At 38.9% G+C, this 24,342-nt stretch overlaps 1 protein-coding gene and 1 non-coding gene across 3 annotated transcripts in view; both read right to left on the bottom strand.

Moving 5' to 3' along the window:
- SMYD3 (SET and MYND domain containing 3) overlaps positions 1-24,342 on the bottom strand; it is a 714,044-nt gene that overhangs the window by 667,984 nt on the left and 21,718 nt on the right. The window lies entirely within an intron of this gene.
- On the bottom strand, positions 14,485-14,611 carry LOC133069741 (small nucleolar RNA SNORA18). Its single transcript, XR_009695965.1, has one exon. It is a non-coding gene; the product is annotated as a small nucleolar RNA SNORA18 (small nucleolar RNA).

The following is a 24,342-nucleotide window of genomic DNA, read 5'->3' as shown; positions in this document are numbered from 1 at the left end:
AAGAGGATGGACTGGTGAATAAGTCAGGAGGCAGTAAAACCACCTTTAAGAGGCTCTGTCAGGGATGATATTCAAGGGAAATAACAGAGGTCTAAACTCTGACATTGGTAGTAGGTATGGAAAGAAGGAGAACTCAAGCAAAATTTAGTAATACAGAAACCATAAAGACAGCTGGACTTGATTAGAAAGAGAAGAAAGAATAGGAAAGGGGTAAGAAATGGCTCAAGATGGAGGTGGGGGGAGGAATGCAGGCATGGAAGGATTTTTAAGCCCTAAATTAAGAACAATAGCTATCTACTGGTAGAGCAGGAATGGGGTGGGGTGAAGGAGAGGGTTTTCAAGATTGCCAGGAGAAATATTAATAACCTCAGATATGCAGATGACACCACCCTTATGGCAGAAAGTGAAGAAGAACTAAAAAGCCTCTTAAGGAAAGTGAAAGAGGAGAGTGAAAAAGTTGGCTTAAAGCTCAACATTCAGAAAACTAAGATCATGGCATCTGGCCCGATCACTTCATGGCAAATAGATAGGGATACAGTAGAAACAGTGGCTGGCTTTATTTTTCTGGGCTCCAAAATCATAGCAGATGGTGTTTGCAGCCATGAAATTAAAAGACACTTACTCCTTGGAAGGAAAGTTATGACCAACCTAGATAGCATATTAAAAAGCAGAGACATTACTTTGTCAACAAAGGTCCATCTAGTCAAGGCTATGGTTTTTCCAGTTGTCATATATGGATGTGAGAGTTGGACTATAAAGAAAGCTGAGCGCCGAGAAATTGATGCTCTTGAACTGTAGTGTTGGAGAAGACTCTTGAGAGTCCCCTGGACTGCAAGAAGATCCAACCAGTCCACCCTAAAGGAGATCAGTCCTGGGTGTTCATTGGAACGACTGATGCTTAAGCTGAAACTCCAGTACTTTGGCCACCTGATGCGAAGAGTTGACCCACTGGAAGACCCTGATGCTGGGAGGGATTGGGGGCAGGAGGAGAAGGGGACGACAGAGGATGAGATGGCTGGATGGCATCACCGACTCGATGGGCATGAGTTTGAGTAAATTCCGGGAGTTGGTGATGGACAGGGAGGCCTGGCGTGCTGCGGTTCATGGGGTCACAAAGGGTCAGACACAACTGAGTGACTGAACTGAACTGAAGGACAGGGTGGGTCAAATTGACAGCTAACAGTGACATATATACACTACCTAATGTGTAAAGTAGTTAGCTAGTTGGAAGCTGGTGTATAGCACAGGGAACTCAGCTCTGTGCTCTGTGATGACCTAGACGGGTGGGATGGGGGCAGGAGAAGGAGGCTCAAGAGGGAGAGGAGGCATGTATATACACAGCTCATTCACTTCTTTGTGCAGCAGAAACCAACACGACATTGTAAAGCAGTCATACTCCAATAAACAAAAAAGAACAATAGCTAGGAGGGGAATAAAAATGGATATAAGGTGACAAATTAGGAATCTACTACAGTAGTTTATATGAGAGGTTATGGCATGATGGCATGATGGTTTCAACTAGGGTGAAGCCAGTAGATACACTAAGATAAACATGTATTTATGTAAATCCATGGCTGATTCATATCAATGTATGACAAAACCCACTGGAAAAAAATAATAATAATAATAAAAAAAATTAAAAAAAATAAAATAAAATAAAAAACATTTCCAAAAAATTTTAAAGTTAAAAAAAGAAATACTTCGTTGCTAAAACCAGTAGGATTCACTGGTTATTGGACTGATGTGGCACAGAGAGAGAGAGAGAATGTCAGAGATCCCTCCCAAGGCATCACAGGGGCAAAAATGGTGGTAACAATAATTGAAATAAAGTGGAGGAAAGATGATTTAAGAAGACTGAGAAACACAGTATTTTAAACATGTTCACCTCTGAGATATCTAAGAAGAAATATCAAGCAGACAGCTGAATATACAGATCTCTCAAAAGGGAGGCCTCTTTACACTAAAACTATAATTTGGGGAACTGCTAGTCTATAATTAATTGCAACGATACCCGAGATCACCAGAGGATAAGGAAGAATGTGTCCTGAAAAGATGACCTAGGAACAGGTGCTGAAAAGATCTGAAATCTTAACTTTAGATGCTAGGGGAAGGGAGAGCCTACATGTGAAACTGAAGTGGAGTCCTCCATTGTAAACACAGCTTTTGAGAACTGTGCTTGTGAAAAAGAGAAGATAATACAGGAAGCAGCCTTGAGAGACTAGAGGCTAAGTTAGAGGGGTGCCATTTTATTTGGGATGGAAGGCAATGTAACACATTTAAGTGCTTGAAAGGATGAGTCAGTAAAGAGAGAAAGATTAACAACACAAGAGAAAAATGATATTCAATAGTATAAATCCCCACAAGGCTAGAAAATGGGCTGTTCCACGTGGGGGAACAGCTCCTCCTCTCCCAAATGGTTTCTGGTTAAACTGAAGTTTGTGTGGCTTTAGGGTGGTGGTTGAAGAAGCAGTCCACCAGACTTTCAGTTTTTCCAGCCCACTGGTTATGGTTAATCTGGACTTAGCACTAACATATTGTCCTGTGGGGCCTTTTTTCCTCCAGAGATTGGGAATGTCTGTATACTGTAAGTAAGGTCTTACTCGGTCCAGTATGTTAAAGCAAAGAAAGAATGATGATGGTTTTGTTATATACTCTCTCATTAACTTGATTTAAGGGATTTGAGACTTTCATTTTGTGTATCTTCCTGCTTTAGGAAACAAATTCCCCAAAAGTGAGAAGCACGGAATGCAGGGATAAATTCAATAAAATGAAAATCTCTCAGCTAAACCTCTTATTTATGCTTTCCAGATGCTACTATCCTTCAAGATAGTAATAAGGAGAAGATGGAAAGCTACCCTCAATAACAACCAAAAAATGGTCATTACATGAGGTGAATGATATGTTGCCTAACCTTACCATGGTAAACATTTTGCAATATATACATGTATCATTACATTGTAAACTTTAAACTTTCACAATATTCAACTATACATTTAATACAGCTGGAGGAGGGGAAATGCCCAAATACCAACTGATGGATTCCTGTCAAAATATGTCTCATCAAACCCAACAGAGATAGCAGGAGACAGTGTTCTACCAAATAATTTGGATCCTCTCTCCAACAATGTGACTTGCTTCAGGAAAAATGGACTAATTCACAAACCTGGTAAGTAATGCACCTGTAGGAACTCTACACTGCCATCACTCTGAAGATGACCAAAATATGATAGCATCTACTTCTGGAATTGTGTCAAATACCCTGCTAATAACTCTTGCTCTGGCATAGCGATTTAGTGCTGATACTAAAATATAAATTAATGGAAGAAGTTCTAGAGTTTGGAAGAGATATTGAAAGGACATCTATCACTAAAACATTGGAAATTGGTATCATTCCATTATTTAGGCCAAGAGATACATAATGTTTGACAAACTAGAGTTTTCATACAATGTAGGATGGCTTCTCTTTACCTTGACAAGAAGCACCCAACATGCCTTTTTAAAAATTTTATATATTGTTAAAATCACTCTTTTGATATAAATTCTATAATTTTTCAAAAATGCATAGACAGGAAAGCTCTGTCATTCCCCAAATTCTCTTGCGGTGCGCCTTTGTACTTAACCCCTCTCTCCATCCCTTACCCCTGCCAAGTGGGTTGTTGAGAGACTGTGCCACCACACACTGCCATGGTCCACAACCACAGTCATCTGCCTGTGTTCATTAAGTCACTAACATGGCAGCCTTTCCATCCTAAACCCAGTACCCACTAGCCCATTCAGTGCCGCCACAGGCCATCACTACAGCAAAGGGGAACTTGTGGAATCGCGGTGTGACAAGTATAAAACATGCCATGAAGAACCAGCTGTCATATTTGGCCCACCTCTGCGGCCACCCCCCAGAGTGGCCTCTGCTGCTGGCCATCCGCTCTCCACTGTCACCACCTCCATTCCCAAACACACCTCCCCAACAGGGGAAGTCTTACCAACTACTTCTTTAACCTGGGTCTTTTTCCTCCTCCCACAATTTCCCTTGGTGGAAAAAGCCCTAAATATTGTAAATTTCTCTACCTCATAGTCCAGATGTGGTTGTTAGGATATCAAAAGAAGCTAAACGACAGATGCAAGCTGTTATATATTGGATGGATAAACAACAAGGTCCTACTATATAGCATAGGGAACTATATTCAATATCCTGCGACAAACCATAAAAGAAAGAATGTGAAAAAAAATACATATATGTGTAGCTGAATCACATACTTTGCTGTACAGAAGAAATTAACATTGTAAATCAACTATACTTCAATAAAATGTTTAAAAATAAATTAAAAATTTTTTTAAAAAAAGAAGCTAAAGGAATTCATAAAAATGGCTGATTCAAGGAGGGAGATTATACTAGACAAACCTAAAACATTCTGTTGTGCCAGAGAAAAAAATGTGTTCAAAAAATATAGGGGAAGATCAAAAATACAAGAGCCAGATTTAAGGGGCTCTTTTAGTCAAATCTGTGATAACTTCAACATCTAAGCAAAAAGAACAATAATGGATTGTAACTCACTGAATAAAATCAGCTTTTTATTTTTTTGAAACTAACATACTGATATCAACAGATAATAAGTAACAAAGAAGGGGGAGCTCTTCCTTTGAAAAGAATAAACACTTATAAATATGGAGGGAATAAAGGAATTTAAAAATCATTATTTTACAACCATCACAGTAAATTTTGGTTCAGGCAAGAACCAATCATAAAGAGATGCTAAACATATGGAGAAAAAAAATGATGAGGATTAGATGTTTCCATGGTCTCAAAGTATCTTCCCCACAGACTGGCTTACAAGTTACAAGGGGAAAAATATTACCTACTTAACCCAGGCAGTACCTTGACCAGGTGATCAAAATTTCATCAGTGAGGAGCACATGGATATTGTGTGCCTCCTGACATGAGACCCTAAGAACACATCATCGTTTATGTTGCCCTCTGGCTGGGGGTGAATAATCCATGAGGAAACACCACACAAACCCTGTTTTAGGAACATACTATAAAACAACCACCCTGCATTATTCCAAAATATTAAAATCATAAAAATATTAGTGTCATAAAACTAAGAAAGGCTGAGGAATATTTCAGGTTAAAGAAAACTACCAAGCAATAGCAACTACATGCAATTCTACCCTGGATCTTGAATGGGAAGGGGAAAAACACACAAAGGACATTATTAGAACAACTGACAAAATTAGCGATATGGACTAACGATACAAGTATTGTGTGAATGTTAAGTTTTCTTGATTTTACTGAGTGTACAGTGGTGATATAAGAGAATACTGCTGTTCTTAAGAAAGACACAATAAATATTAAGTAAAACGGACATTATGTATGCAGCATACTCTCAAAAAATAGTGTGTGCCAATGTGTGTGTGTGTGTGTGTGTGTGTGTGTGTGTGTGTATGAGTGTGAGTATAGATAGAGGAAAAAACAAATATGATAAACATAATGTAGCAAAAAGTTAAAATTTGCTGAATTTGGATAACAGACATGTGAGTCTTCTGTACTATTCCTTCACTATTCTGTAATATTAAAATGATTCCAAAATAAAGCTTTTCAAGTGGTTTAACCAATTTAAAAACATATTTAAAACTAAGAATGCATTCACACTTTGTCTTTCATGTCAGCCATAATTAGCAAACTAATAAAATATACCTTCTGATGGAAAAGATCTTTATATCTGTGATATAAAGCATAGATAAATATTTTATGAGAGGATTAAAGCTTCAGCTAGTATAGCAATTATGCACTGGTGCTCAGCTTATTGTTTCACTTGGATTTCATTTGGGGCTCATCAGGGATCCCCTGAGTAAGATTAAAACACTTTATCTCTTATCTATAAATAGATCATTACATTTGGATATAAAAAAAGTTCTATAAAAATGGAGAAAGACATATCATAAAGTCAACTAGGTTAAGAACTGCACAGGCACCAAATTTGACTCTTAATCTCATTAGCCTTTAAAAGCTAGTTAGCAGGAAGCCCAATTCAAATATAGAAAGTGGAGAACATTCAGACCTATCTTGGGAAATAAAAACTTAAGTTGTTACTTATGAAGTCTTATGATATGGATGATTCTATAAAAATATGTAAGCATTAAACTAAAATGCCTGATTTTAGTTTGCCAATGATTTTGATGCTCTTTAAGTAATAAAAAAACATGGGAAGAATATAAACTAAAGATTAATTACCCAGCACAAGCCACAGGAGCCTCAGAAAAACACACACACCACACTTCTACAAACCCACTCATCTAACGCTCAAACACAAGTGCCATGTGTAATTACAAGAATCAGAGGCTTTCAACCATATGAAAAAGAACTCAGAACAGTGACAGGAGGCCCTTTCTGCAATTTAATGAGTGGATACTCCTCCACAATTGAAGCATGTTTTCTTTTGTCTTTAAATTTGTAATCAAAGTAATATATAGCATATGGTTAAAAAGTCAAGGAGGACCAAGAGCTCTGATCTCCTGTTTCTAAAGGCAACCATATTTAACCATTTCATTTTAGGAGTTTTCCTGCAGTTACTCTCAATTTTCTAAATAATTCATTTTACCAATACTTCTTCATTTATCACCTCGGAGAAGGCAATGGTACCGCACTCCAGTACTCTTGCCTGGTGGGCTGCAGTCCATGGGGTCACTAAGAGTCGGGCATGACTGAGCGACTTCACTTTCACTTTTCACTTTCATGCACTGGAGAAGGAAATGGCAACCCACTCCAGTGTTCTTGCCTGGAGAATCCCAGGGATGCGGGAGCCTAGTGGGCTGCCGTCTGTGGGGTCGCACAGAGTCGGACACGACTGAAGCGACTTAGCAGCAGCAGCTCCATTTATCACCTATAGGTATCTATGAGATACATCTGATAGGACTGATGCTTTAGTTAACTTACACTTGCCATAAACACCCTCTCTATTCCTCTCAATGTATATCACTAATTTTAGTTCGTTAGTTACTTTTTAGATATACTACCAATTTCTTTTTTGTTCTATCAAATACGAAATACTTTGATGACTCCTTCACAAAACAAAACTATCATAACCTGTACCCATTCTTCCACATCTCCTCCCAACTTCCCTCAGCTCTGCTTCATTTTTGTCCTATATCGTTAAGATTTAAAATTCACATTCCAGGGACTTCCTTGGCTAAGAGGCTGGACTCCATGCTTCCAATGCACGGGCCCTGGGCTCTATCCTTGGTCAGAGAGTCAGATTCTGCATAAAGGAGACTAAGACCTAGTGCAGCCAAATAAATAAATATTTTTTAAATAAAATAAAATTCACATTCCATTATGTAGCCATAATTTTATGTGTCTTTCATGCACTGTCTGTAGCAGTGGTTCTTAAACTGCCATGTGAATCAGAATCACCTGGAAAACTTGTTAAAACACAAGACTTGGACTTCACCTGGTGAGTTTCTGATTCTACAGATCTGAGATGTGGCCTGAATCTTTGCAGTTCTAATAAGTTCCCAGGGATGCTTCTGGTCCAGGGACTCAACTCTGAAGACCACTGGTTTAAAGGATGATTCTAAAGGTAAAAACCAATAAAGGATATTGCTCAACAAAGGGTCAAAAGATAGGTTAAGATTATAGTTGTCTCACTGTATCTCACTGTGCACACTGTTTGCTGAATCCATGGTAGACAAGACTTGAGCTAAGAAGAAGCTGGAAGAAAATACAAGGAGCCATAGGAATTGCAGACATGTTTATTCTCTCCTGGCTGGCACAACAGCTGTAGCAGCAGTCATAACATAACCCAACACAACACACCCACAAGGGCTTTCCAGGTGGAGTTTACATATGCTTACAGAACAAAACGTTGCACATGGCCAAGCGAGTACCTCATGACTTGCATGCACGGTGCTATAAGTGATCTCAGCTGTTACATAATCATTTACAAAATGTGGGGCAAAAGAACCTGACCATGCCATGTTGGCTAATTTGCTCTTTCCCTACACATTTTGTTCTCTATGCTTATAAGGTCATGACCCTTTTGCTACTAGAGAAAGAATGCTCCTAATGTCACAAGAATTGATGCTTTTGAACTGTGGAGTTGGAGAAGACTCTTGAGAGTCCCTTGGACTGCTAGGAGATCCAACCAGTCCATCCTAAAGGAAATCAGTCCTGGGTGTTCATTGGAAGGACTGATGCTGAAGCTGAAACTCCAATACTTTGGCCACCTCATGCAAAGAGTTGACTCATTGGAAAGGACCCTGATGCTGAGAGGGATTGGGGGGCAGGAGGAGAAGGGGATGACAGAGGATGAGATGGTTGGATGGCATCACCGACTCAATGGACATGAGTTTGAGTGAACTCCGGGAGTTGGTGATGGACAGGGAGGCCTGGCAAGCTGTGATCCATGGGGTTGCAAAGAGTCAGACACGACTGAGCGACTGAACTGAACTGAACTGAATGTCACAATACAATACCCTTTCTGGCTACTACCAGTTGCACCAAAGCATACCAAGTTTTAATTTGATTCATATTTAGATCAGAATTTATTGCACTATTTCCCCCTTTGGAATTTGTTTTCCTTTATGTTTTTTGTGCACTTTTTACTCACCCTATCTATAGCTTAGATTAGAAAACAAATGGCCTTCTCTTCTAATTTGAACCAAATGCATATTATAAGCAGTCATCCTGACATTTCACTGCCCTACAGGTAGTCTCCTGGAGCTGAGGATAGAGGTGGGAACTGGAGACATACATTTGAGAATCATCAATTTACAGGTAATGTTTTAAGAGACAGTCAGTCAATCCTAAAGGAAATCAATCCTGAATATTCATTGGAAGGACTGATACTGAAGCTGAAGCTCCAATACTTTGACCACCTGATGCAAAGAGCTGACTCACTGGAAAAGACCCTTATGCTGGGAAAAATTTAGGGCAGGAGGAGAAGAGGGCGATATTGGATGAGATGGTTGGATAGCATCACTGACTCAATAGACATGAGTTTGAGCAAACTCTAGGATAGTAAAGGTCAGGGAAGCCTGGCAAACTGCAGTCCATGGGGTTGCAAAGAGTGGGTCACAACTTAGCATATGAACAAATACTGTCTCAGGCTTATAAACTTGGGTGTAAACTTGGTAATAGATCTGTCTAAGGCTTCCCCGATGGCTCAGCGGCAAAGAATCTGCCTGCAATGCAGGAGACACAGGAGTCGTGGGTTCAGGTTCAATCCCTGGGTTGGGAAGATCCCCTGGAGGATGGCATGGCAACCCACTTCAGTGTTCGTGCCTGGGAAATCCCATGGACAGAGGACCTGGCAGGCTACAATCCATGTGGTTTCAGAGTCAGACATGACTGAGCGCGCATACACACACACAGACACATAAACTTGGTAATAGATTATCTCAGGTTCACCTTTGGTATCACAAAATGACAAAGAACACTTGCAGACTGAATATAAAAATTTACTTATTATTGACTCCCACCTGTCCTTAACCCAAAAAGAGAAGAAAGTGAGATTCCTGGTCAGAAGGAATGCCCCACAATCTCACTAAGCAATAAAGCCTGTACAGAAGGGAAGAAAGCAGGCCACCATCTCAGCAACCTGTCAGTCACCTATGATACTGACTCCTTGAGCCTCTTCTGGTCAGATGAGAAACAGCTCTTCTACATGTGAGGAGGTCTTAGCAGGTGAGCAAATTCCCAGGTGCTCCAAAAAAATCCTCGGAATTTCCAGCTGCCAACAAGTGTGCCCAAAAGCTTCCCTCTCTATCCCCCACACCAACGTACACGCTCATCTAAAGTTCAAACTAACACTTAGAAAACCAAAAGCAAACTGCTCACAATTTTAGAACCACAGATTTTAATTTGGCCAGTCACTTGGTGGTTATCTTAAGGGAGTCTGATGATATCATATCTAAAAGTCAAGGAATATGAAGGCCTAGAAGGACTGCCTTTACTACAGAAGATATTTCTGAGACTGAACAAAGTTCCCTAAGAAAAATGTTCAGAAAGATAAGAAGACCCAGACTGTACCTGAGGAACTCCATTTTTCAAGGGAGGCAGAATTAACTTTAAGAGACTAAGAAGTAGATAATGAGATAATAGGGAAACCAAGAAAGTGTGGTACTACATGCAAGTCAAGAGACTTAGGTATTTTAAGAATAAGGGAGACATTAGCCATCAGGGAAGTACAAATTAAAACCACAAGGAAATACATTTCTAACCCACTGTGATGGCTACAACCAAAACACAGACTACAGATGTTGGCAAGGATGTGTAGAAATGAGAACCCTCCACATATGTTGGTAAGAATGTAAAATGGCAGAGCCACACTGGGAAACAATCCGGCAGTTCTTCAAATGATTAAACATACATAATTCAGAAATTCAACACACATGAAAAAAAAAAACCATGCTTGATTCAGTCCTACACATATTCCCAAGAAAAATGAAATGTCCACACAAAAATTTATATTGTGAATGTTCACAGCAGCATTACTTACATATTATAGCCAACAGGTTGGAACAATGTGAGTGTCCATCAACTGACGAATGGATAATCAAAATGAAATATATACACACAACAGAATATTATTCGGCCATAAAAAGGAATGAAGTTGATATACACAACCACATGGATGAACCCTGAAAACATTATACTAAGTGAAAGAAGCCAGTCATAAAAGGCCACATATTATATGATTCCACTTATATGAAGTATCTAGGAGAGGGAAATTCATAGAAACAGAAATTAGATTTGAGGTTACCAGGGGCTGGGGAAGAAAGACAGGAGAGTTACAACTTAGTGGTTACAGAGCTTCAGTCCAGTACAATTGAAGCCGTATTGGAAATAAATAAATTGTGGTATTTTAGCTACATGTCAATTTTTTAAAAAAGGAAAGAACAGGGGACTTCTCTGGTGGCACAATGGATAGGAGTCCACCTGCCAATGCAGGGGAAACAGGTTCGAGCCCTGGTCCAGGAGGATTCCACATGCCACACGGCAACTGAATCCATGCACTGCAACTACTGAAGGCCCTGCATCTAGAGCCTTTGTTCCACAGCAAGAGAAGCCACCATAATAGAGAGCCAGCACCCCACAATTAGAGAGTAGCCCCCATTCCCCACAACTAAAGAAAGCCCACACACAGCAATGAAGACCCAGTACAACCAAAATAAATAAATTACATAAAAAAAGGAAAGAACAAAGAAGTCATGGGTAATTGCTCCTATATGGGGCAATTTTCCTGCCCATAACAACTATAAACTCTGGGCAAAATATTAAAAAATCAACTACCAAAGGTACTGGGGAGCTACCAAAAGCACAGAGAAAATCACAGGAGAAGACAAAAGTGTGGGGAGATACGAAGTCGGGGGTTATCCTTGGAAGAAGGGAATAGTCCTGGGTGAATTTACAGGTTGCTTGCTTGATTTGAATGACTTTTATTCTGAAGGCAGGTCCCAGTTTGTGCTATGCAGGAACAGCTAAAATTAAAATAAAAATTCACAGACTTAACTTACTGGTTTGAAAAACCAGGGTTTGGGGCAACTAAAACAGCTAGCAAATGAAGGGAAGAAACGAAAAAAGAGAGCCTCAAAGAGAAGAGCATGTGTCCCCCAATTTCTAAGTATGAACTCTACCAAAATTCTTGGCTGACACTCAAACATCACACGGATAGGGCAAGATGCGGGCTTCTCAGGTGGCACTAGTGGTAAAGAACCCACTGCCAACGCAGGAGACGCAAGAGACACAGGCTCAATCCCTGGGTCAGGAAGATCTCCTGGAAAAAGAAATAGCAACTCACTCCAGTATTCTTGCCTGGGAAATTCCATGGACAGAAGAGCCTCATGGGCTACAGTTCACGGGGTGGCAAAGAGTTGGACATCACTGAGCAACTGAGCATGCAGGCAGGGCAAGATGCATGCAGCCAAAATAAAGCTAACAGAAATAAACAGAGATTTCAGTTGCTGCCCACTGCAGAGGAAAGACTCTAGAGTTTAAGTCTAGCTATTATAACTAGGATCAAAGCCATAAAGGTTTCAGAGTCCTAAACACAATAATGGTTATGTGAAGCCTTAGGAGATGACACTGCCCAGGGCCCTCATTTATACAGTAAGTCTGAAAGGGCTTCATGTTATAATCTATAATCAGAAGATAATGGCCTGCTAGGAAGAGAAAGGTATTAAGAGGGAGTCGAAGCCAACTCCACAAACCACAGGAGGTGAGTCAAGTGTGCTCAGGGAAAAAGGAATACTAGCATGCATGGCACGTATCCAACATTTCTGATCTAAGAGATCAAAGTCATGATTTCAGTACACCCAATAAAGCTAATATAGAGGCCTGTATACCATGGACTCACTCTTCTTTGATGACATAACCACCTCTACGTATTTTAATGCTCCCTGCTTCTGCTCTAAGGTAAATAAATACCCGAGTCTGGGCCAGAACAAAAAGAACTGTTTTAGGTTTACTTCTCTAAAACCCAAATGTAGTACATAAAGTTTCGTCAGACCATTTCTTCTCTTAAAACACATACACACACACAGTGTACGTGTGTACCAATAGGTAGATACAGCTACATAGAAATAAACAAGCTTGTGTTTGTGTGTGTATGTATGCATGTGTGTTTGTTTAGACAATGTCAGCTGCTGTGCAAATAAAGACAAACGTTCAAATTCAAGTTATACACTGAAGGAACAGCTGACAATATTTGTTGTTCAATTGAATGGAGGAAATGAAACAGTTCTATTTAAAGATTTCCTATGTTTTCTTACAGCTTAATTATTACTAATAAATAAGAGTTTATTGTCAATCTGGTCTCCATTAATAAATACATATTTATTGATCTTTTACATTCCCTTATTTAGCATGTATCTTAATGCTTTAATTAATCCTTTTACACTGCTTAGGTTCTGGTAATAAGGAAAACCAGTAAACTAAGTCTAACTTGCTTTATATCTTGGAGACACTTTAGTAGTCTAGGTCTAGAATATATTCAGAATAAATCTAATTTATTATGGTACTATTTATTTTATTATACATATTTTTTAAAACTGGAGAAAGTATCTTGGCTCCTTGTTACTTTTGTTGATGGTATTCTGTTCATCTCAGGGAAGAAAAATCTTTTATGACTAGCTCTATAAATCACTACTCCAGGCTTATTTCAGAACCATTTTTCTAAAAACATTGTTTTACAACTTCATTTGCTTTTGGCTCAGGACATTATTTTTAATAGGTCTTGTAAGGGTCAAGAAACATTTTTCTGTACTAAAATAGCAGACACATAATATGGACTGAAAGTCCAAGACCCATTTATGACTTACACGACCGGTGGGTTTGGAAGGCTGGACACAAGTGGCTCAGTCCCTTCAGAGTTCTTTCCTGGGGTAACTTGTCCATGTCATAACCTGCAGAGAGGCAGCCCTGCCCCTCAGGGGAAAGCCTGGGGTCATTCAGTGATGCCAAGAGACTAAGTGGGCCCCTGTTGCCTAATCCTGTGGAGGCCAACTGATGCCATACACCAAAGTCATTTTTTCCAAATGGTCTATCACTAATAAGGCTGAGGTTTTGATATTCAAAACAAAACAAATCTGTAGGGCCATTAAATTCAGTATACCATAGGCCTACCAAAAGTTCCCAAGATTTATTTGTAACCCTATCCTGAAAAAAAAAAAAGTTAAAGTGTCAGTTGCTCAATTGTGTCTGACTCTTTGCAACCCCATGGACTGTAACCCACGAGGCTCCTCTGTCCATGGGATTCTCCAGGCAAGAATATTGGAGTGGGTTGCCATGCCTTCCCCCAGGGGATCTTTCCAACCCAGGGATCAAACCTGGGTGTCCTGCAATGCAGGCAGATTCTTTACCATTTGAACCACGAGGGAAGCCCAACCTAATCCTATATATGCTTAATCACATTTAACACCTAAATAAAGTGAAATAAAATATAAAATATTCTAATTCTACGTTAGGGCACTTTCAGCCTTTTTTTTCTGCACAAAGTGTAAAGGGTCTTTTAATTATGTATAACACAGGCCAAATTTTTATTTAAGCCAATAAATTTTTAAGGAATTGCACATGTTCTGATTCTTCCTACTGCTTCACCTTAGTTCCTCCAAAGTCATAATCTTCAAGGTAAGATAGCCCTTTCAAAAAGAAGTTTTGCTCAATCCACAGCTGTCACGTCAATCAGCACAAAATTCTTTCATCTCTTTGATCTCCAATGGAATACAGACACACTTCAAAATTTCCCACCTAAGGAAAAAGATTGTAATCTTTGGGATCCAATTTCCTGAAGCAATTTACTTTAGGACCATGGTTAGGGTCAGAAGATAGATCTGCTAGTTCTGAATTTGACACTCTCTAAAAATATATTAAATTCAAATCACATCCACTCCTAAGCTATCACACCTTAGAACAGTACAGATTGTTGGGATATGCCAATATCTAAGATTTTAGAAGTTTGACTGTTATGTTTTTCATAGTTTACTTGGCAGCTCTGTCTTGTAATTCTTTCCCACTGACCTAACAGTTCTATGAGTAAAGGAAACCACATAGTTACTCTACGAAGCATTTCCAACAATGTAGGTTTACAGATAAAGCCCCATCAGCACAGACCTCAAAGGGGCACTTTCAGCTTTTACTTAAACTTTGCAGTCTGTAGTTTTCCCCCACAGACAAGACATACATTTTACACAGTTCTTATAGAAATTTGGGAGTAACAAGGTTTGACTAGTCTTTTTAAAAACTAATATTAAACAATTATTAATAGCAAAACTTAATTCGACATATAGGGTTATAAAATGTAGGCCCTAATATGTTTAGACGATTCCAACATCTAAAGCAGAAGTCAACAACTCTTGAAGGTTAATGGAGGAAAGAAGGTAGACAGGAAGAGGTGGGGAGAGGAAGAGAGTCTGCGGGTCATTCTCCCCCTTCCTTTCTTCCACCCTCTTTCTAAGAAGGTACAGTTTTAAGAGGCAATTCAGGTAGAAAGAAAACAGTCCTATGATAACCTTAAGGTGTTGCCTTTAGTACTTTTGGCAAAGATGGTCAAATCCTCAACTACAACCTTCTGGTGATTTATGGGATGCTTAAAGTTCTTACTGTGAATTTGTACTTAAATTGATTTTATTCATGCTCAAAAGTTGTAAGTTATCTACTTTTCACTTTGCTATTCCATGACAAGTAACACTGATACAGAAAGATAATACTAGTATATGATCCTAAAGCTATTTTTAATACCCTTACTAATAAATTAATAATGGGTTCATGGTAACAAACATTGGCATTTTACTCTGTAATTATGCATGTGCTGCACATAGGGTACCCTACACCTTAAAAAAATACCTTGCTAATTCTAATGAAGCACTTCCTGTGAACTCCATTCCTCTAAGCACTGCACATATACCATTATTATCTCTGTTCTACAAATAAGGAAACTGAAACTCAGGAGGTTAAATAACTTGCCCAATGTCACAACATGAGAAAGTATCAGATTCATGTCCATAGTTCATGTTCAACTGGTGCTTCTCAGACTCTGAGACACACACAAATCACCTGAATACTTCGATTAAGCTGGCTAAGGGCTGGGTCTGACATTTTACATTTCCAAAAGGCACTAATGCTGCTGGTCCACAGAACACACTTTTAGTAATAAATTCTAGATCACTTCACTCTGCTGCCCAACTATACACTAGAAGAGGATGATATTTAACTTAGGATCCAGTGACCTAAGCAAAAAGGCATTTATATCCTAACTTTAAGTACTGAATCAAGGTGCTGTTTTCAATCTATGTGAAGAGTTTCAATTTACAATGAAGTTCTAGACCCAACTAAAATACACTTGATTTGTGCGATGTCTTTTTTTCTATTCTTAGGACAAAAGCCTATTTCTCCTATTCCCATGCAGATATACAGAAGAAAAACAACTTTTTTTTTTATTATGGGGAGTGGGGAGGTAGACAAGCTTTTACAACTTGGCATTTGACTGAACATTACACATAAAAGCAGACACATCATTAAGACACAAAGCTCTTGACTACTCAATTCTCAAATATGCCACAAAAAGCTTCAAAGACAGCTTGTCTCTGGATTTCTCCTGCTCAGCAACTTTTCAAAGGCAGGATTACAAAAAGATATTGTTCCAACTAGTCATGCTTGTCTACTAAAAACAACACGCTTCAAGTCCTTACACTTAAAGACACCTCTGACACGAACTGAAATAGACTTACTTGTTTGAATCTAGACCAACATTAAAATATGGTTAATTCCTAATATACTTAAACCTCATTTCTCTTTCTCAAAATCAAGCCATTTCTAAAAATTATCTTGTCTCTTCTGAGGACTACCCAGAGTTTTCTGTGTTCATGCATTCTATTTTTCCTCTTTATGTAATATTTGAATAAATATAATCAAGGAACTTATTAGATTTTGAAATTAAAATCTGGTCTTATGAACCAAATTACCTATAAAACTTTCTCCAACAGGTAACTTTTTTAAAAAAAGAATACTAAAAAAAAAAGCACTGCATTTTAAAATCACCTTTCAACATAAATATATTCTAATGTTCTTTTTGAAACATAGAGAAACTACTTGAAAAAATTGATAGAAGGGACTATTTTTTATGGCTTTCCTACCAGCAAATAGGTACAGGTTTGGCAATTAGGCAGATCTGGATTTATATTCACTCTTAGTGACTATGTGACCTAAGGGCAGGTTTATCTAGACTTGCTGTGCCCTAATTCTTGGTTTTTCATATAGTAACCACTCACATAATTATTACTGCAACAGATATTATAGAACCCTTTATATTACAAAAGAGAAAGTTAAACTTCATGGAATTTATGCAACCTGTCGAAGGTCACATAATAACTGAAAAAAAAAAAAAGAATAAATTCAGCTCTATCTGACTCCAAAGCCCATGATATCTCCTCTGACCCAGGTATTGCATTTCTAAGGTAGAGTTATTGATTGCTTAACAGAGATAACAAGTATTTCTCACACACCAAGTGGATCTTTAATTTTTAAAAGCCTATACCTATACTGTATCACAAATGCCACCTACATCTACAGTATTGGTAGTAAGACAAACAATTATCAAATATCAACTAACTGGATGGGAAAAACATAAAGGTGAATCTCAAGTAAACACACATACCTACGTAGCTGAGGACAAAGATGACTAAGAAAATTAGCTATTAGGCCCTCCCAGGTTTTTATTCTAAAAAACATCTATTGAAGACCCACTATGAGAGCATAGTGCTAGAGTAATATTTTACCAAACATTATAAGAGGGATTAAGACTAAAGACTTAAAACAAGAAAAAGAAACTAACTTAAACCACAATAAGAATATCTAATAGCTGATGTTTTAAATGATAGAAGACTTAATTTAATTACATCTCAGGATATTCACCCTAAGGGCTTTTCTGGTGGTTCAGTGGTAAAAAAGCCGTCTGCCAATGCAGAAGACTCAGGTTTGATCCCTAGGTTGGAGAAAAAAAACAGCAACCCACTCCAGTATCCTTGCCTGGGAAATCCCATGGTCAGAGGAGCCTGGCAGGCTACAGTCCATGGGGTCACAAAAAAGTCAGGCACGTCTTAGCAACTAAACAACAACACACTCACCTAGATACTAAGGCTCGTCTGTGTAAAAGTGATAGCGGATGAGAAAGTGTCTATGGACATGCAAGGGCTCAGTTGTAGCCGCCTATCCTGTATCTTGGAGGCAGTACAAGGTAATGGTTCACAGCATGGACCTGAGGTCACAAGGACCTGAGTTTAAGATCTAGCTCCGTCATTAACAACTGTGTGACTTTAGTCAAGTAACTTCTTTAAGCCTTAGTGATGTCAACTGTCAAGTGGGAATAAAAATCACACTTACCCTATACAGTTATTCATTTAACACATTTTCACTGAAGGTATACCTCACCATCTAGCATTGCACTGGGCACTGTGGATAAGGTGTGAAAATACATGTAATGTGCTGGGCAGGTGTCAAGAACAACCCAGGGATTTTTGTCAGTTTTGTCCCCTGCTGTTGCTCAGTACTTAGAACAATGACTGACAAGTAGAAGGCTTTAAATAAATATCTTGCCAAATAGTGAAGAAACTGGTTAGTACCAGGTGGACCAGAAACTATTCCTCCTGTCATAACCTTTGTTGGATTCAGCCTTCTTGAGAACATACATATGTAAGCACTGCCAGAAGTTCAAGTCTCCTCATTTGTTTTTAATAAGATTTAGAAGTCTAGCTCCTAAGACTCCATGTGAGATTTTCTGTCACATACTTACAGTGTTTTTAATTGAACATTTTGTACAATAAAATATTAAAACATACAAAGAAGTAAAGTATGATGCACCTTCATGTATTCATCAACCAGCTTCAACAATAAGCAACACATTTTTCACTGTATTAAAATGTGTTTCCCAACTCTTAGCAAGGTAAGACTTACAAACTACCTATTTGGACATAACTATTAGTTCCTAGTCTAAGAGAAAGCAGGAGGTATGCGTTTATGCTCTGTCATACAATTTCGGCTCTCGCATCAGCTCTCTTATAAGACGGCACTGGACAGCAAAAATAAATTTTACTAGCAATGAGCATTCACAGAAAATATAGCAATCAATCCTCTCCTAAGCCCTTCCATCCTGCTATTTTGGGTCTTTCTGATAAATTAAAAGCAAATTTCAAAGCAATCCAAGTAAGGTTTTTCATTGTTGTTGTTGTTGTTGTTGTTATTTTAAAGGATCTCTTTAAATTTCAATTTTGAAAAGAACCAACAGGGAAGACTTGCTACACAAAGATTATGAATGTAATAAATCAGCTCCATGAGTTCCCTGGTGGTCTAGTGGTTAAGAGTCTGCTTGCCAATGCGGAAGACACAGGTTTGATCCCTGGTCCAAGAGGATCCCACATGCCACAAGGCAACTAAGCCGGTGATCCACAACTACTGAGCCCATGTGCCCTAGAGCCCAAGAACCGCAACTTCTGAGCCCATGTGCTGCAACTACTGAAGTCCGAGCATCTACAGCCTGTGCTTCGTGACAAGACGAGCCACTGCAGTGAGACGCCTGAGCACCACAAGGGAGTGGCCCCCGCTCACCGTAACTAGAGAAAGCCTGCACACGGCAACAAAGACCCAGCACAGCCATAAATAAGGAAATAAATATTTGTTTAAAAAGTTAATAAATAAGTCTGCTCCAAAGACCTTCAGATCAGCATGTCATCTTTTCTCTGAGGAGCTTAAAACACGTCCACACCATCTCTCATTAAAGTGATTCTCAGTTCACCATGAGAATCCTGGCTTCCCTGGTGGCTCAGAGGGTAAAGAGTCTGCCTGCAGTGCAGGAGACCCAGGTTCAATCCCTGAGTCGGAAGATCCCGTGGAGAAGGAAATGGCAATCCACTCCAGTATTCTTGCCTGGAGAATTCCATGGACAGAGGAGCCTGGCGGACTACAGTCCATGGGGCCACAAAGAGTCGGACGTGACTGTGCCACTCTTTTCAGTTTGGCATGAAAGGTGACATGACACTCTGGGTCAGGCCAGGACAAACAACCTCTCTACTGATGGTCTCACTTGAGGCTATTATGTGTAAAGTCATGGCAGTCCTCCTCACGGACCCAATCCTCAAAGTTACAGGCACATACTAGGCACTTTTTATCACTTTACAAATTAATTAGTCATGTATCTAGTTCCATCAAACACAAAAGCACCCATGTGATACAAGTTCCATCAGATTTTTTTTTTTTAAACATCTACAATGGCTGGAAGCCATCTCATTCCTTTTCCTGGCCTAGATCATGGCCAAACATAAGCAGCAACAACCAAGATAGGCTCTCCACAACGTTCAGTCAGAGGCACACATACCCATCCTCTCACATGTCCTAGGATAAACAGCTACTCAATCTCAGTGCAGCACCTTTTTCTAAAGATGTGGCCATCCCCTGAACTAAGAGACACAGAACTTCAGCTGGTAAAATTAAGGTAACAAGCTACACATCTTTTATAAACACAATAACCTAGGAGACAGTGAGAAACAAGTATTACTCCAATTCCAAGTGCAGGAAAATCAAAGTCATATATTTCTCACTATGAGAAATGTCCAATAAGATCCTGGAAAACTGCCAGCCAAGAACATAGAGAAGAAAACATTACACCACAAGCAAAGGCGGACCAGGGAACCTCTGAGATTCCCAAGAGTCTATGGTTGTAAGTAGATTTCCCAAAGAGATAAAACTAGTTACCCCAAATTTCAGGTTTCTTCTGACTTAGACCATATGTTCTTAAGCAACCAGATTGATCTCACTGGCCCTCTCTTGAACCTAAACAAAACCCAGTTGTACATTTAGAGAGGATTTACTGCTCACAGCAACAGAACTGATTTTCTACTGCACCCACATGACTTCCTTTCTAATGTTCCTTTTTAAGTTAAGGCAATGGAAGGAAGAGTTCGCCCTTGATGATATGTATACCTCAGCTGATGCGCTTTAACATTAAACTAAGAATTAAGCTGTTGATAAGTCCTTGAAATCTGGTATTCTCATAAAACATTCACATTAATTCAAGCAAAACATTAAAGAGCATTACATAATGAGTCATACTAAACTGGCGATGAAAAGAGCAACCATTAAGACACCCAGAGCATCAGTTTATCACAAGTTATCATTCACAGCATGAAAATATGCTTTAAGACTAATAGCAAAATACTCACTGAGCCCCCAAAGGTACCCTATTTTTCCCTTAAATACACAGCATTTACCAAAGCATTGTTGTATGCAAACACAAAGATTGCTTTCTCTAAAAACAAAACTATAGAACTTCTTTGTTCTTTACAAGAACAGCCACTAAGTTATCTCTATTGCTGACCTAAAGGCTTAAGGGACCATTTATGGGAAAGAAGGTTGTGTAATTATGTAATTATGTTCTCTCATACAGCCTTGACTCTCAAAGCAGCTTTTTTACAAGAGCATGGAGCAAATAAGACAGCACAACAGAGAAAAAATATATATATTTATAAATAACAGCAATGAGCATTCACAGAAAACATAATAATCTGTATCTATCTCTCTCTTCTCTTCTTTCTCTCTCGCCCCCTTTCAGCCATTCTGCTATTTGGGGTCTTTGTGATAAAAACAAAGTCTCAATGCAGTCCAAGTAGTTTGCGGTTAATGACAAATAATATTTCATATATTAATAAATGGATCATTGTTTTTTCACTATTTTAACTGATGCTATTCACAAAAAAGTTTTTAAGATAATGAAGGACAAAAAATACATAACTTTCGACCTAAATCTCTAAACTACTGGGCTAGTTACACATTACAAGAAAGGGTTTTATATATTCAATCTTGTCTGTACAATTTTCCCTAATCTCTAAGAGAGATTATTTTATCATCGATTTTATTACATCACAGAATGTATAATTACTGTTGACATCTGACAAATTTCAAACAGGAAAGAAAAGCTTAATTAATAATAAAGTTCACGGGCTCTGACTTCAGGAATAATAGCATTAGCTGGATGCCTAGGGCAAGTTAGAACTTATCTAAATTTTAGTTCCCTTATCTATAAAATGGGAATAATAAGAATATCTACCTCATGGGCTTCTCTGGTGGCTCAGACAGTAAAGAATCTGCCTACAAAGCAGGAGATGGTGAGTTGGATTCCCTGGGTCGGGAAGATCCCGGGGAGAAAGGAATGGTTACCCACTCCAGTATTCTTCCCTGGAGAATTCCATGGGCAGAGGAGCCTGGCAGGCTACAGTTCATGGGGCCGCAAAAAGTCAGACATGATTGCGTGACTAACACTTTCACAGAGACCTCAGGAGATTTTGTGAGATTATATAAGATAATGCACGCTGAAAGCCTTGGCATTGTTCCTGTAATGGCGAGTACTCTAGAAGTGTTAAATGTCATCATCCTCTATACGTACTCTCACCATTTTGTTGCCGTTCACTCTCTCGGCGTGTCCGATTCTTCACGACCCCATGGACTGCAGCACACCAGGCCTCCCTGTCCTTCACCATCTCCCGGAGCTTGCTCAAACTCATGTCCGTGGAGTTGATGATGCCATCCAGCCATCTCATCCTCTGTCGTCCCTTCTCCTCCTGCCTTCTATCCCTCACAGCATCAGGGTCTTTTCCAATGAGTCGGCTCTTCGCGTCAGGTGGCTAAAGTATTGGAGCTTCAGCTTCAGCATCAGTCCTTCCAATTAATATTCAGGGTTGATCTCCTTTAGGATTGACTGCTCTGATCTCCTCGCAGTCCAAGGGACTCTCAAGTCTTCTCCAACACCACAGTTCAAAAGCATCAATTCTTTGCCGTTCAGCCAAAGAATTCTTTATGGTCCAACTCTCATATCTATACATGACTACCGGAAAAACCATAGCTTTGATTATACAGACCTTTGTCGGCAAAGTGATGTCTCTGCTTTTTAATACACCATCTAGGTTTGTCATAGCTTTCCTTCAAGGAGCAGGCATCTTTTAGTTTCATGGCTGCGGTCACTATCTGCAGTGGTTTTGGAGTCCAAGAAAATAGAGTCTGTCACTGTTTGCATTGTTTCCCCATCTATTTGCCATGAAGTGATGGGACCGGATGCCACGATCTTCGTTTTTTGAATGTTGAGTTTTCACCTTCATCAAGAAGCTCTTTAGTTCGTCTTCACTTTCTGCCATAAGGGTGGTACCATCTATCACTATTACTATTTACTTATCAACCACAAATAATATCTTAGGCATCGCACTGGATGCTGGATACTTTATCATAGGTTTTCTCATTTCTTTCTTTCAGCAACCTCGTAAGGTAGGTCCTGTTGTTACTGTTGTTATATTGTTACTATCAACCCCATTTATCAATGAAGAAACTGGGTTCAGCAAGTAATTTTTCAGGTTCATACAATTAACAAATGGCATTGTTATTGTTGTTTAGTCAATAAGTTGTCTCCAACTCTTTGTGAGTTAATGGACTGCCAGGCTCCTCTGTCCCTGGGATTTTCCAAGCAGGAATATTGGAATGGGTTGCCATTTTCTTTACCCAGGGATCTTCCCGACCCAGGGATCAAACTCACATCTCCTGCATTGCAGGAAGATTCTTTCCTGCTGAGCATCAGGGAAAATTCTAGTAAATGGCAAAACCAGAACCTGAACCAAAATGTATCTGTTAACAAAGCTCCTTAACAGGTATGACATAAGTATTAACAGGTTGAAATTCCTCTAGAATGAGTAATAAGAGATTCATTATCCAAAAGACATGATAGGTGACATTCACCTACAAGTAACTATACCAACTTCTGAATGCTTCAGCCAAAAACAGAAAAACCCAATTCTTCCATTTTTTTAAAAGCTATTTCAGGGATGCAAGTGATGATTTTGATAATATACCACACTTACATAATTCTTTGGTATATAATATTAACTATAATAAATTGATCTTCACTATAATCCCATGGATATAGATAGGAACTATCATCTTATCAGATGAGGCAAGTGAAAAGTCACAAATCTAACAAGTAACAGAAGAAGGACTCAAACTTAAATCTCCTTGCCCCAAGTACAGAGCTATTTTTTTTTACCACAACATGTAGACAAACAGGTTAATAAATATTAAAAACTAACCTCAAAAAAGAGTAACTGTTTCCCTAAAAAGAGTAACGGCTCCCCCAAAAAGGAGTCCACACATCATACTCATTCTCATCCATGATCAAAAGCCTTAAAGACAAAACAATGTGCTGTTCTCCAAATGACAACATTGAAAGAAAGGAGAAGGAGCGTTAACACTCTTCAAAAAGGATGGCCGCTGGACCTAGAAGGAAGGCAGAGGATCAGTCTCCAAGATAGGAAAATAAAATTATTTATCTGTACTAAAGAAAATAAGGTTGAAAACTAGACTGAGGAATTTAATTTATATGAGGAAGAACCATCAGAATTGGTATATATTGGCAGTACTAAAAGACATAGTTCCTGCAATCAGAGATTCCAGGGGAGACAGAAAATTACATAATAAATATAAGTTCAAATAATTAACTAAAATACAATGTAGTACACAGAATAAAAGATATATGCTATGAGTACATGGAAAAGAGAGTAACACTTTAACAAACAGGGTAATTGAGTAATCTGTTGATCTACGGAAAGAAAAAGGAAAAAATAGGAGATGCTTCAAAATACAAGAAAAGAGTTTCAGAAGGTGTCAGTCTGCTGCAGAAAACTAAGCTCAGTTTCTGATATAGCTGCCACTTACTATGCTTCTCCATTTCCGATGCCCAGTACATGAATCATTTGACCTGTCAATAAATTGACCATCCACAAATGCACTGCTCACTAAATCCTGCTCATTAAGGGGTGGGCTCC

This window comes from Dama dama, chromosome 14 (assembly GCF_033118175.1).
Source record: "Dama dama isolate Ldn47 chromosome 14, ASM3311817v1, whole genome shotgun sequence".
Classification (NCBI taxonomy): domain Eukaryota; kingdom Metazoa; phylum Chordata; class Mammalia; order Artiodactyla; family Cervidae; genus Dama; species Dama dama.
The sequence above is the reverse complement of the archived record's forward strand: the minus strand, read 5'-3'. Positions and strand labels throughout refer to the sequence as shown.